At 37.6% G+C, this 14,615-nt stretch overlaps 1 long non-coding RNA gene across 1 annotated transcript in view; it reads right to left on the minus strand.

Annotated features, from left to right (window-relative positions):
* Positions 1-577: 577 nt before the first annotated feature.
* LOC129523730 (uncharacterized) overlaps positions 578-14,615 on the minus strand; it is a 183,746-nt gene continuing 169,708 nt past the window's right edge. The window contains exon 4 of the long non-coding RNA XR_008667320.2: positions 578-14,167. This is a non-coding gene — a long non-coding RNA (uncharacterized lncRNA). The remainder of the gene's footprint in view (positions 14,168-14,615) is intronic.

A 14,615-nucleotide genomic window follows, 5' to 3' on the forward strand; every position in this document is an offset into this window, starting at 1 on the left:
AATGATAGACTGGATTAAGAAAATGTGGCACATATACACCATGGAATACTATGCAGCCATAAAAAATGATGAGTTCATATCCTTTGTAGGGACATGGATGAAATTGGAAATCATCATTCTCAGTAAACTATCGCAAGGACAAAAAACCAAACACTGCATGTCCTCACTCACAGGTGGGAATTGAACAATGAGAACACATGGACACAGGAAGGGGAACATCACACTCTGGGGACTGTTGTGGGGTAGGGGTAGGCAGTAGGGATAGCATTAGGAGATATACCTAATGCTAAATGAGGAGTTAATGAGTGCAGCATACCAGCATGGCACATGTAAACATATGTAACTAACCTGCACATTGCGCACATGTACCCTAAAACTTAAAGTATAATAATAATAATAAAATAAAAAAAGAAAAGTATCTGTTCATATCCTTTGCCCACTTTTTGATGGGGTTTTCTTTTTCTTGTAAATTTGTTTATGTTCCTTGTAGATTCTGGATATTAGCCCTTTGTCAGATGGATAGATTGCAAAAATTTTACCCCATTTTGTAGGTTGCCTGTTCACTCTGGTGATAGTTTCTGTTGTTGTGCAAAAGCTCTTTAGTTTAATTAGATCCCATTTGTCAATTTTGGCTTTTGTTGCCATTGCTTTTGGTGTTTTAGTCATGAAGTCTTTGCCCATGCCTATGTGCTGAATGGTATTGCCAAGGTTTTCTTCTAGGATTTTTATGGTTTTAGGTCTTATGTTTAAATCTTTAATCCATCTTGAGTTAATTTTTGTATAAGGTGTAAGGAAGGGATCCAGTTTCAGTTTTCTGCATATGGCTGGCCAGTTTTCCCAACACCATTTATTCAATAGGGAATCGTTTCCCCATCGCTTGTTTTTGTCAGGTGTGTCAAAGATCAGATGGTTGTAGATGCGTGGTGTTATTTTTGAGGCCTCTGTTCTGTTCCATTGGTCCAAATGTCTGTTTTGGTACCATTACCATGCTGTTCTGGTGACTGTAGCCTTGTACTATAGTTTGAAGTCAGGTAATGTGATGCCTCCAGCTTTATTCTTTTTGCCTAGGATTGTCTTGGCTATACAGGCTCTTTTTTTGGTTTCATATGAAATTTAAAGGATTTAAATTCTTTAGAAATTTAAATTCATTAGAAAAATTAGAATTGTTCTAATTCTGTGAAGAAAGTCAATGGTAGCTTGATGGTGATTGCACTGAATCTATCAATTATTTTGGGCAGTCTGGCCATTTTCCCAACATTGATTCTTCCTATCCATGAGCATGGAAGAGTTTTCCATTTGTGTGTGTCCTTTCTTATTTCCTTGAGCAGTGATTTGTAGTTCTCTTGAAGAGGTCCTTCACATCCGTTGTAAGTGGTATTCCTAGGTATTTTATTCTCTTTGTAGCAATTGTGAATGGGAGTTTGCTCATGATTTGCCTCTCTGTTTGTCTATTATTGGTGTATAGGAATGCTTGTGATTTTTGCACATTGATTTAGTATACTGAGACTTTGCTGAAGTTGCTTATCAGCTTAAGGAGGTTTTGGGCTGAGACAATGGGGTTTTCTAAATATACAATCATGTCATCTGCAAACAGAGATAATTTAACTTTCTCTTTTCCTATTTGAATACCCTTCATTTCTTTGTCTTGCCTGATTGCCCTGGCCAGAATTGCCAATATTATGTTGAATAAGAGTGGTGAGAGAGGGCATCCTTGTCTTGTGCCAGTTTTCAAAGGAACGCTTCCAGCTTTTGCCCCTTCAGTATGATATTCGCTGTGGGTTTGTCATAAATAGCTCTTATTATTTTGAGATATGTTCCATCGATACCTAGTTTATTGAGAGTTTCTAGCATGAAGGGGGGTTGAATTTTATCAGAGGCATTTTCTTCATCTATTGAGATAATCATGTGTTGTTTGTCATTGGTTCAGTTTATGTAATGGATTACATTTATTGATTTATGTATGTTAAACCAGCCTTGCATCCCAGGGATGAAGCCAACTTGATTTTGATGGATAAGCTTTTTAATACGCTGCTAGATTCATTTTTCCAGTTTTTTACTGAGGATTTTCACATTGAGGTTCATCAGGGATATCCACCTGAAATTTTCTTTTTTTGTTGTGTCTCTGCCAGGTTTTGGTATCAGGATGATGCTGGCCTCATAAAATGAGTTATGGAGGAGTCCCTCTTTTTCTATTGTTTGGAATAGTTTCAGAAGGAATGGTACCAGCTCCTCTTTGTACCTCTGGTAGAATATGCCTGTGAATCCGTCTCGTCCTGGGCTTTTTATGGTTGGTAGGCTATTAATTACTGCCTCAATTTCAGAACTTGTTATTGGTCTATTCAGGGATTCAACTTTTCCTAGTTTACTCTTGGGAGGGTGTATGTGTCCAGAAATTTATCCATTTCTTCTAGATTTTCTATTTCTATTTCATTTGTGTAAAGGTGCTTATCATATTCTCTGATGGTAGTTTGTATTTCTGTGGGATCAGTGGTGATCTTCCCTCTGTCATTTGTTATTGTGTCTATTTGATTCTTCCCTCTGTTCTTCTTTATTATTCTGGCTAGTGGTCTATTTTGTTAATCTTTTCAAAAAACCAACTCCTGGACTCATTGTTTTTTTGATGGGTTTTTCTTGTCTCTATCTCCTTGAGTTCTGCTCTGATCTTAGTTATTTCTTGTCTTCTGCTAGCTTTTGAATTTGTTTCCTCTTGCTTCTCTAGTTCTTTTAATGATGATGTTAGGGTGTAGATTTTAGATCTTTCCACTTTCTCCTGTGGGCATTTAGTGCTATAAATTTCCCTCTACACACTGCTTTAGCTGTGTCCCAGATATTCTGCTACATTGTGTTTTTGTTCTCATTGGTTTCAAAGGACTTATTTATTTCTGCTTTAATTCTGTTATTTACCTAGTAGTCATTCAGGAGCAGATTGTTCAGTTTCCATGTAGTTGTGCAGTTTTGAGAGAGTTTCTTAATCCTGAGTTCTAATTTGATTGCACAGGGGTCTGAGAGACTGTTATGATTTCTGTTCTTTTGCATTTGTTGAGGAGTGTTTTACTTCCATTATGTGGTCGATTTCAGAATAAGTGCTATGTGGTGCCGAGAAGAATGTATATTCTGTTGATTTGGGGTGGAGAGTTCTGTAGACTTCTATTAGGTCCACTTAGTCCAGAGCTGAGTTCAAGTCCTGAATCTCCTTGATAATTTTCTGTCTCTTTGATCTGTCTAATATTGACAGTGGGGTGTTAAAGTCTTCCACTATTGTTTGGGAGTCTAAGTGTCTTTGTAGGTCTCTAAGAATTTGCTTTATGAATCTGTGTGTTCCTGTATCGGGTGCATATGTATTTAGGATAGTTTAACCCTTCTTGTTGCATTGATCCCTTTACCATTATGTAATGCCCTTCTTTGACTCTTTTATCTTTATTGGTTTAAAGTCTGTTTTATTAGAGACTCCGTGCTTTTTTTTTCTTTTTTCTTTCTTTTTTTTTTTTTTTTTTTTTTTTTTTTTTTTTTTTTTTTTTGCTTTCCATTTGCTTGGTAAATCTTCCTCCATCCCTTATTTTGAGCCTATGTGTGTCTTTGCACATGAGATGGGTCTCCTGAATACACCACACCAATGGGTCTTCACTCTATCCAATTTGCCAGTTTGCGCTTTTTGATTGGGGCATTTAGCCTGTTTACATTTAAAGTTAATTTTGTTATGTGTGAATGTGATACCAGCATTATGATGGTAGCGAGTTATTTTGCCCATTAGTTGACGCGGTTTCTTCATAGTTTCAATGGTCTTTACATTTTGGCTTGTTTTTGTAGTGGCTGGTACCGGTTTTTCCTTTCCATATTTAGTGCTTCCTTCAGGAGCTCTTCTAAGGCAGGTCTGGTGGTGACAAAATCCCTCAGCATTTGCTTGTCTGTAAAGGATTTTATTTCTCCTTCACTTATGAAGCTTAGTTTGGCTGAATATGAAATTCTGGGTTGAAAATTATTTTTCTTAGGAAGGTTGAATATTGGCCCCCACTCTCTTCTGGCTTGTAGGGTTTCTGCTGAAAGATCTGCTGTTAGTCTGATGGGACTCCCTTTGTGGGTAACCTGACCCTTCTCTCCGGCTGCCCTTAATATTTTTTCCTTCATTTCAACTTTGGTGAATCTGACAATTATGTGTCTTGGGGTAGCTCTTCTCAAGGAGTATCTTTGTGGTGTTCTCTGTATTTCCTGAATTTGAATGTTGGCCAGTCTTTCTAGGCTGGGGAAGTTCTGCTGGATAATATCCTGAAGAGTGTTTTCCAACTTGGTTCCATTCTCCTCATCACTTTCAGGTACACCGATCAAATGTAGGTTTGGTCTTTTCACATAGTTCCATATCTCTTGGAGGACTTATTTGTTCCTTTTCATTCTGTTTTCTCTAATCTTGTCTTCACACTTTATATCATTAAGTTGCTCTTCAATCTCTGATATCCCTTACTCCACTTGATCAATTTAGCTATTGATACTTGTGTATGCATCATGAAGTTTTCGTGCTGTGTTTTTCAGCTCCATCAGGTCATTTATGTCCTTCTCTAAACTGGTTATTCTAGTTAGCAACTCCTCTAACTTTTTATCAAGGTTCTTAGCTTCCTTGCATCGTGTTAGAACATGCTCCGTTAGCTTGGAGGAGTTTGTTATTACCCACCTTCTGAAGTCTACTTCTGACAATTCGTCAAACTCACTCTCTGTCCACTTTTGTTCCCTTGCTGGTGAGGACTGTGGTCCTTTGGAGGAAATGAGGCATTCTGGTTTTTGGAATTTTCAGCCTTTTTGCACTGGTTTTTCCTCAACCTCATGGATTTATCAACCTTTGGTCTTTGCTGTTGGTAAACTATGGATGAAGTTTTTGCGTGGTTGTCCTTTTTGTTGAGGTTGATGCTATTGCTTTCTGTTTCTTAGTTTTCCTTCTAACAGTCAGGCCCCTCTTCTGCAAGTCTGCTGGAGTTTGCTGGGAGTCCACTCCAGACCTTGTTTGCCTGGGTATCACCAGTGGAGGCTACAGAACAGCAATGATTGCTGCCTGATCCTTCCTGTGGAAGTTTCATCCCAGAGGGGCACCCACCACCTGCTAGCCAGAGCTCTCCTGTATGAGGTGTCTGTCAAACCCTGCTGGGAGATGTCTCCCTGTCAGGATGCACAGGGGTCAGGGACCCACTTAATGAGGCAGTCTGTCCCATAGCAGAGCTCGATCACTGTGCTGGGAGATCTGCTGCTCTCTTCAGAGTTGGCAGGCAGGAACGTTTAAGTCTACTGAAGCTGCACCCACAGCTGCCCCTTCCCCCAGGTGCTCTGTCCCAGGGAGATGTGAGTTTTATCTATAATCCCCTGACTGGGGCTGCTGCCTTTCTCTCAGAGATGCCCTGCCCAGAGAAGAGGAATCTAGAAAGGCAGTTTGGCTACAGTGGCTTTGCAGTGCTGCAGTGGGCTCTGTCCAATCCAAACTTCCCGGTGGCTTTGTTTACACTGTGAGAGGCAAACAGCCTACTCAAAGCTCAGTAATGGTGGATGCCCCTCCCCCCACCAAGCTCCAGCATCTCAGGTCCACTTCAGACTGCTGTGCTGGCAGCGAGAATTTCAAGCCAGTGGGTCTTAGCTTGCTGGGCTCTGTGTGGGTGGGATCTGCTGAGCAAGACCACTTGCTTCCCTGACGTCAGCCCCCTTTCCAGGGGAGTAAACGGTTCTGTCTTGCTGGTGTTCCAGGTGCCACTGGAGTACAAAATAAAACTCCTGCAGCTATCTCAGTGTCTGCCCAAACGGCTGCCCAGTTTTCTGCTTGAAACCCAGGGCCCTTGTGGTATAGGCACCCAAGAGAATCTCCTGGTCTGTGGGTTGTTAAGACCATGGGAAAAGCATAGTATCTGAGCCCGATAGCACCATCCTTCATGGCACAGTCCCTCATGGCCTCCCTTGGCTAGGGGAGGGAGTTCCCTGACCCTTTGTGCTTCCCAGGTGAGGCAATGCCCCACCCTGCTTTTGTTCATCCTCGGTGGGCTGCATCCATTGTCTAACCAGTCCCAATGAGATGAACCAGGTACCTTAGTTGGAAATGCAGAAATCACCCGCCTTCTGCATTCGTCTCTGGGAGCTGCAGACCAGAGTTGTTCCTATTCAGCCATCATGCCCGGGAATCCATATTTGACCTTTTATTTTATTTTTAGATTCCACATGTGAGTGAGGCAATGTACTATTTTTCTTTCTGTGTCTGGTTTATTTCCCTTAGCATAATGTCACACAGGTCTATTCCTTTTTTAAGACTGAATAACATTTCATTGCACATATATATGTACATATAGAATGTGTGTGTATATATATATACAATTACAATAGCTATAATATAATAGCTATTAGCTATTATATTAGCTATATAGTGCCACATTGTTATTGTTATTATCCATTCATCTGTTGACAGACGTTTAGGTTGTTTCCATATTTTGGCTATTCTGAATATTGCTGCAGTGAACACAGAAGTGCAGGGATGATGATTTCATCTCCTTTGGGTATATACCCCAAAAAAGGGGTTGCTGGGTTATATGGTAGTTCTATTTTTAAATTTCTTAGGAACCTCCAGATCATCTTCCATAACATTTGTACCAAGCTACATTCCCACTAACAATGTATTAGGGTCTCCTTTTCTCTGCAACCTTGCCAACATTTATTATCTCTTGTCCTTTTGATAACAGCCATTCAAACAGGTGTGAGGTGATATCTCATAGTGGTTTTAATTTTCATTTCCTTGATGAATGGTGGTATGGAGCACCTTTTTACATACAGTCATGCATCACCTAATGATGTGGACACATTCTGAGAAATGCACTGTTAGGTAATTTTGTTGTTTTTTGAACACCATAGAGTGCACTTACACAAACCTGATGCCATATGCTACTACATATTTAGGTTACATGGTATAGCCTATTGTTTCTACACTATAAACCTGCATAGGATGTTATTGTAGTAAAATACTGTAGGCAAATGTAACGTAAGGATAAGTGTTTGTATATCTAAACATAGAAAAGGTACAGTAAAAACATGGTATAAAAGATAATAAGTAGTACACCTATATAGAGCACTTACCATGAATGGAGCTTGCTGAACTAGAAGCTGATTTGGGTGAGTCACTGAGTGAGCAATGAGTGAATGTGAAGGACTAGGACATTACTGTACACTACTGTAGACTTTATAAACACTGTACACTTGGACTACACTAAACTTATTTTTACATTTTCTTTCTTCAATTATAAACTTACCCTACTTACTGTAACATTTTTACTTTATAAACTTGTTAATGGTTTTTATCTGTTTGACTTTTATAATAACACTTAGCTTAAAACAAAAGCACATTGTACAGCTGTACAAAAATATTTTCTATTTTTATCCCTACGCTATTAGCTTTGTTCTATGTTAAAATTCTTTTACTTTTTTTACTTTTAAACTTCCTTGTTAAAAACGAAGACATAAACATACATATTAGGCTAGGCCTACTCAGGGTCAAGATCATCCATATCACTGTCTCCCGCCTCCACATCTTGTCCCACTGGAAGGCCTTCAGCATCAATAACACATATGCTCTCATCTCCCATTACAACAATGCCTTCTTCTGGATACTTCCTGAAGGACCAGCCTGATACTGTTTTACAATTAACATTGTTTTTAATAAATAGAAAGAGTACACTCTAAAATAATAATGTATAGTATAGTAAACACATAAACCAGTAATGGTCATTTATTATCATTTTGCTTTTGTAGCCCGAGCTTTTGATGTGATATCCAAAAAGTCATTGTCAGGCAATGTCAAGGAGTTTTCACGTGATGTTCTCTTCTAGGAGTTTCATGGTTTTATGATTTCAGGTCTAACACTTAGGCCTTTCATTCATTTTGAGTTGATTTTTACATATGGTGTAAAATTGTGTCCAATTTTATCATTTTGCTTGTGGAAATCAAGTTTTCACAGCACATTTTACTGAGGAAACTATCCTTTCCCCATTGTGTTCTCTTTGTGCCCTTGTTAAAAATCAGTCGATCACATATGTTTGAATTTATCTGTGGGCTTTCTATCCTGTTTCTTGGGTCTACGGTTCTGTTTTAATGCTAGTATCATACTATTTGGTTACTATAGCTTTGGAATATAACTTTAAATCAGGATGTGTGATGCTTGATGCTTCCAACTTTGTCTTTGTATTATTTTGGCTAGTCTGGTTTTTTGTGGTTCTGTATAAATTTTAAGATTGTTTTTCTATTTCTATTTCTATTGTTTTTGCTATCTCTATGAAGAATGCCATTGGAATTTTGATAGGGATTTTGTCACATCTGCATACTGATTTGGGGTAGCAGGACATTTTAACAATTTTACTTCTTCCAATCCATGAGCACATGTTATCTTTCCAATTTTTGTGTCTTCTTCAATTTCTTTCATTTAAGTTTTATAATTTTAATTATATAAATATTTCACCCCTTTGGTATTTTTTATGCTATTCTAAATGAAATTGTTTTCTTGATTTTTTTTTCAGCTACATTTCTATTGGTGTATAGAAATGCTAATGATTTTTGTATGTTCCTTTTGTATCCTGCAACTTTACTGAATATCTTTATTTGTTATAGTGTGGTTTTTTTGTGAAATATTTAGGGCTTTCTACAATACAATTATGTCATCTGCAAATAGAGATAATCTTATTTCTTTCTTCTCAGTTTGGATGCCTTTATTTTTTCTTCTTCTCTGATTGCTCTTGCAGTACTATATTGTACTTGCAGTACTATATTGAATAGAAGTGGTAAAAGTGTGCATTCTACCTTGAACTGGATCTTAGTAGAAAACTTTCACTTGTTCCCCACTGATATGATGTTATCTGTGGATATTTCATAAATGACCTTTGTTATGTTGAGAAACTTTCTTTATCTAAACTGTTAAGAGTTTTCATGAAGAAAGAACGCTGAACTTTTGTCAAATGCTTTTCTCTGTGTCAATTGAGATGATCATGTATGTTCTTTCATTCTGTTAATATGATAAATCACATTGATTTAATTTTATATCATATTGATTAATTTTTTAAAAAGCTTTGCATGGCAGAGATAAATCTCACTTGGTCATGATGTGTAATCTTCTTGATGTGTTCTTGAATTCGGTTTGCTAATATTTTATTGAAGATGTTTGCATCAAAGATCATCAGAGCCTGTAGTTTTGTTCTCTTGTGGTATCTTTTTCTGGTTTAAGTAGCAAAGTGATGCTGGCTTCGAAAATGTGTTTGGAAGTATTTCTGCTAGCTCTATTTTTTGCATACATTTAAGAAGTATTGATGATGATGCTTCTTTGAATTTTTGGTAGAATTCAACCAAAAAGCCACCTGGTCTTGGGCTTATAGGTTTTAAACTCTTCCATCTCTTTATTTGTTATTGATTTACTCAAACTTTCTATTACTTCCTGACTCAAACTTGGTAGGTTATATTTTTCTAGAAATTTATCAATGTCGCCTAGGTTATTCTATTTGTTGACATAGAATTGTTCATAGTAGTCCGTTATGACCCTTTTTATTTCTGATATATCTGTTAAAATGTCTCCACTTTCATTTCTAATTTTATTTTTTGAGGCTTCTCTCTTTTTTTTCTTAGTTGAAGGATTTGATTATTTTGTTTAATTTCTCAAAAATCCAATTCTTGATTTTATTGATTTTTTTCTGTAGTTTTCTGTTTTCTATTTGATTTATTTTTTTCTCTGATCTTTATTATTTATTTCCTTCTACTAACTTTGGGTTTAGTTTGTTCTTTTTCTAGCCCCTTGAAGCATAATGTTGCACTATGTTTTGGGGATATTCCTTCATTTTTAATGTAGGCACTTATTGCTATCAACTTCCCTCTTAGAATTGCTTTGGATGTTGCTATACCCCATAGGTTGGCATATGTTGTGCTTCCATTGCCATTTGTCTCAAGAAATTTTTTAAGTTTTCTCTTTTATTTTTTTCTTTAACCTTGGTTGTTCAGAAGCATGTTGTTTAATTTCCACATATTTGTAAATTTTCCAAGATTCTTCCTGTTACTGATTTCCAGTATGAAACTACAATGGTACTATTCTGGTTGGAGACAATACTAGATATAATTTCAATATCTTTTAATTTGCTAAGACTTGTTTCGTGGCCTAACATATGGTCTATACTGAAGTACAGCTCATGAATGTTAAAGAAGAATATATATTCCGCTACTGTCAGATGAAAAACTCTATATGTGTCTCTAAGGTCCAATTGGTGTAAAGTTCAGTTCTGTTCCAGAATTTCCTTGTGAACCTTCTGTCCAGCTGATCTATCCATTATTGAAAGTGGGATATTAAAGTACCCTAGTATTATTGTATTGCTATCTATTTCTTCCCTCATGTTCATTAAAATTCGCTTTATATATTTATGTGCTTTTATGTTGAGTGCATCTACATTTATAATTATGAAAATTGTAAATATTGTGATTAAAAATTATAAATTGTCTTCTTGATGAGTTGACTCCTTTATTATTAAATAATGGCCCTTTTGTCTGTTATAACAGTTCTTGACTTAATGTCTATTTTAACTGATATAAATAAAACCACCTCAGCTTTTTTCTAGTTACTAGTGGCCTGTAATATCTTCTTCTATCTCACTTTCAAACTGTATTTATCCTTAAAACAAAAATGGTCTCTTGTAAGCACAATATAGTTGCATCTTCTTTTTTTAAATCCATTCAGCCACTTTTTTGTCTTCTAATAAGAGAGTTTAATCTATTTACATTTAAGTTTTTTAATGATAGGTAAGGATTTATTGCTGCCATTTTGTTGACATTGTTAGATCACTTTTCTTTCTTCCTCTCTTATTGTTCATCTTGGTGATTTGGTGATTTTCTGGAGCGCTAATTTTTATTTTTTTCTCTTTCTTGTTCATGTATGTGCTGTAGTTTTTTGCTTTGTAGTTATCATGGGGTTTACATAAAATATCTTATAGTTATAATAAGCTATTTTTAGCTGATAACAACTTAATTTGGGTCACATCAAATATTTTATCCTCCTCATTATGATTTATAATAGGGTTACCACAATTTGCATTCTTTTGTATTGTATATTCCTTAGCAACTTATGGTAACTATAGTTACTTATTTTTACCATTTTGACTTTTAACCTTCATACTAGAGATTTGAAAGATTTACCCACCACCACTTCTGTCACACAGCATTTTGAATTTGATTATGAATTTACCTCTGCCAATGAGGTTTATTTCATACATTTTCATGTTAGTAATTATCATGCTTTCATTTCTGGTTGAAACACTCCCTTAGGCATATCATATAAGGCAGTTCTAGTGGTAATGAATTCCCTCAACTTTTGTTTGTCTAGGAAATTATTTCTCCTTCATTTCTGTAGGACAGTTTTACTAGATAGAGTATTCTTGACTGGCAGATTTTTCTTTCAGCATTTTGAATATATCATCCCATTTTCTCTTGGCCTGAAAAGTTTCTGCTGAGAAATCTGTTGATAGACTAAAGGAGATTTTCTTCTCTGTCATTTAATGATATTCTCTTGTTGCTTTTAAGTTTTTCTTTGTCTTTGACTTTTGACATTTTGATTATAATGTGCCTCAATATGGACCTCTTTGAGTTGAACCTGTTTTTGGTTTGAGCCAAATGGATCTGGATACCCAAATCACTTCTAAGACTTGAGAAGTTTTCCATAATTATTTTGTTAAATAATGTTTCTGTGACCTTCACCATCTCTTTGTACTCTGGAATTCCCATAATGCAAATCTTTGTTTGCTTAATGTTATCCCATAAGTCCTGTAGGCTTTCTTCACTCTTTTTTTAATCTTGTTTTTTTCCATGGATTAGTTGATTTCAAAAGACCTGTCTTCAAGTTTACAGATTCTTCCTTCTCCTTTATGTAATTTACTGTTACTCTCAATCGTATTTTCTATTTCATTCATAGTGTTCCTCAGCTCCAAGATCTCTGTTGGCTCTTTTCTATAACATCTTTTTGTTGAATTTTTCATTTTTATTATGAATTGTTTTTCTAATTTCATTAAATTATCTATCTGTATTCTCCTGTATCTTACTGAGTATCCTTAAAGCATTGTTTCAAATTCCTTTTCAAATAATTCATAGATTTTCATTTCTTTGAGGTTAGTTACTAGAGCATTATTATGCTCCTTAAAGCAGGGAACAGCTGCAATTTGGGCTCCAAGATACAACAGGGCACAGTGGTAACTCGAGCAACAGGAGAAATTACACCACACAGTGGTGACTCTGGACACTGGAGTGGTAGGATACAGCACTGGCTCAAACTTTGTGATGCCAAGCGTGGTGATAGAAAGGACCCAGGAATGGCAGGGTACAGCAGTGACTTGAACTCCAGACGGTGAGAAGCAGTGTAATTATGGCCTAACTCAACCACTCAGACTTCAGTGGGATAGTCCAGATTCATGGAAGCAGGCCACTGCAGCTGTTCAGCCCAGACAGTGGGGTGGCAAAGCTCATCCAAGGCTCTGTTTCCCTGAGTGTAAGGCATCACATCACTCAGGTGCCAGGGGGTGTAACTGCTCTTCTGGACCAGGCTCTGGATATCTGAGAGGTCTGATGCTATATGGGCTCAAGTGCCAGTGTCACAGCTACTCCCCTGGGCTGAAGCTCCGATTCAGAGAGGCAAGGTACTGGGTTGCTTCAAGTGCTGAGGGCACAGCTACTCTGAAAGGCACGTGCATCTGGTTTCCAGGGAACAAGGTTCCATATGGGCTTGAGTGTCAGGCTTTCAGCTGCTCTCAGGGCCAAAACTGTGATTCCCTGGGGGTGGGGAATCAGATTGGTTAAAGCTGAGGGGCCTTGACTGCTCCACAGGCTTAGGTACAGCTATTACACTAGATGAGAGCACCTGGTCTCCTAAGGGCAAGGCACAGCATGGGCTTCGATGCTGGGGTCATGGCTGCTTCCCTATGCTGAAGCTCTGATTCCTGGGGAACAGGGAACTGAATTGGTTTAGGCACTTGGAGCACAGTTTCTTTGCTGGGCCTATGGTTTCAAGTAGCAGGTTGAGGTGCAGCAGCAACAGGGATGGGGAAGGTAGAGTGATTCCTGGGCAGTATAGCTGGAGAATGTGGTGCAGTACTGTGTGTCTGTGTGAAGCCATAACAGCAGAATCTCTGGGATGGAGGGATGCAATGGCTACTGGTCCCTGGAGCAGGGTACACTCTAAGAGGGGCTGTGGTTTGAAAATGGAACCATGCAGTAGGAGGTTGGAAAACAAGGAGCAGGGCACAATGTGGGCTCCTCCCCTGGAGTAATGCAGCTGTATGAACTCCAGGCAGCTCCCTAAACTGGACTCAGTGCCTGTGAGGATTGCAGGCTTCTCCAGTAGTGAAGACTGCAAGTGCCTGTGGTGGTGATGAGGGTCTCTCAGGGCCTCTTGCTTACCTCTTCGTTAGAGAGAGAAGGCCCTCCTGGTTTCTGAGTTGATCCCAACTCAGGGAATGGGCTGGCAGAAGCAAGGTGTTTCAACCCCTTTTCTATGAAGCCATCCTGAGTTTCTATGCCACACAGAGTTTCTGCCACTCCCTTGCTATACTTCAGCACTCTCCTTTAGTCACTCTGGTCAAAATGTAGTTATTTGTTTACTGTTTTGGTCCATTTTTGTGAGGAGGGGAATAAGCACTAAGCACCTTCAATCAACCATCTTATTCTTATTGGATAAATTTAAAATTACACATGGACATGATGTTACAAATTTAACCCCTGGGGAATTCTGATGCTGTCTTTAAAATAATAAGATATATAGCATTTTCTTTAAATTAATGTCTCCAATTATTAAATACTCCTGATTTCAGAGAGATTGATTTTTTATAAACATGCATCTTAGAATTGATGAAACTTTTAAATATAATGGCTACAGATCAAAAGTGAGATAAGTTTTTATAGTAGCCATAGCCATTCTGACTGGAGTGAAGTGCTATCTCATAATTTTGATTTGCATTTCCCTGATGATTAGTGATGTTGAGCATTTTTAAATATATCTTGTATTAGTCCATTTTCACACTGCTGATAAAGACATACCAAAGACTGGGAAGAAAAAGAGGTTTAACAGACTTACAGTTCCACATGGCTCAGGAGGCCTCATAATTATGGTGGAAGGCATGTAGGAGCAAGTCACATCATACATGGATGGCTGCAAGCAGAAAAAGAGAGAGCTTGTGTAGGGAAACTCCCATTTTTAAACCCATCTGATCCTGTGAGATTCATTCACTGTCACAAGAACAGAGCAGGAACGATCTGCCCCAATAATTCAATCAACTCCCACTGGTTCCTCTCATGACTCTTGGGAATTGGGGGAGTTACATTCAAGACGAGATTTGGGTGGGGACATAGCCAAACCATATCATATCTGTTGTTGATTTGCATGTCTTCTTTTAAGAAATATATATTTTGACATTTTTTCTTATTTTTAATCTTTTTTTTTGTTTTTGAGTTGTTTGAATTCCTTGTATATTTTAGACATTAAATTTGCCATATGTATAGCTTGCAAATGTATTCTCCAATTCTGTTGGCTGTCTCTTGCTCTGTTGATTATTTCCATTGTTGTATAGAAGGTTTTCAGTTTGATGTAATCTTATTTG

Source organism: Gorilla gorilla, chromosome 6, assembly GCF_029281585.2.
Source record: "Gorilla gorilla gorilla isolate KB3781 chromosome 6, NHGRI_mGorGor1-v2.1_pri, whole genome shotgun sequence".
NCBI classification, from domain to species: domain Eukaryota; kingdom Metazoa; phylum Chordata; class Mammalia; order Primates; family Hominidae; genus Gorilla; species Gorilla gorilla.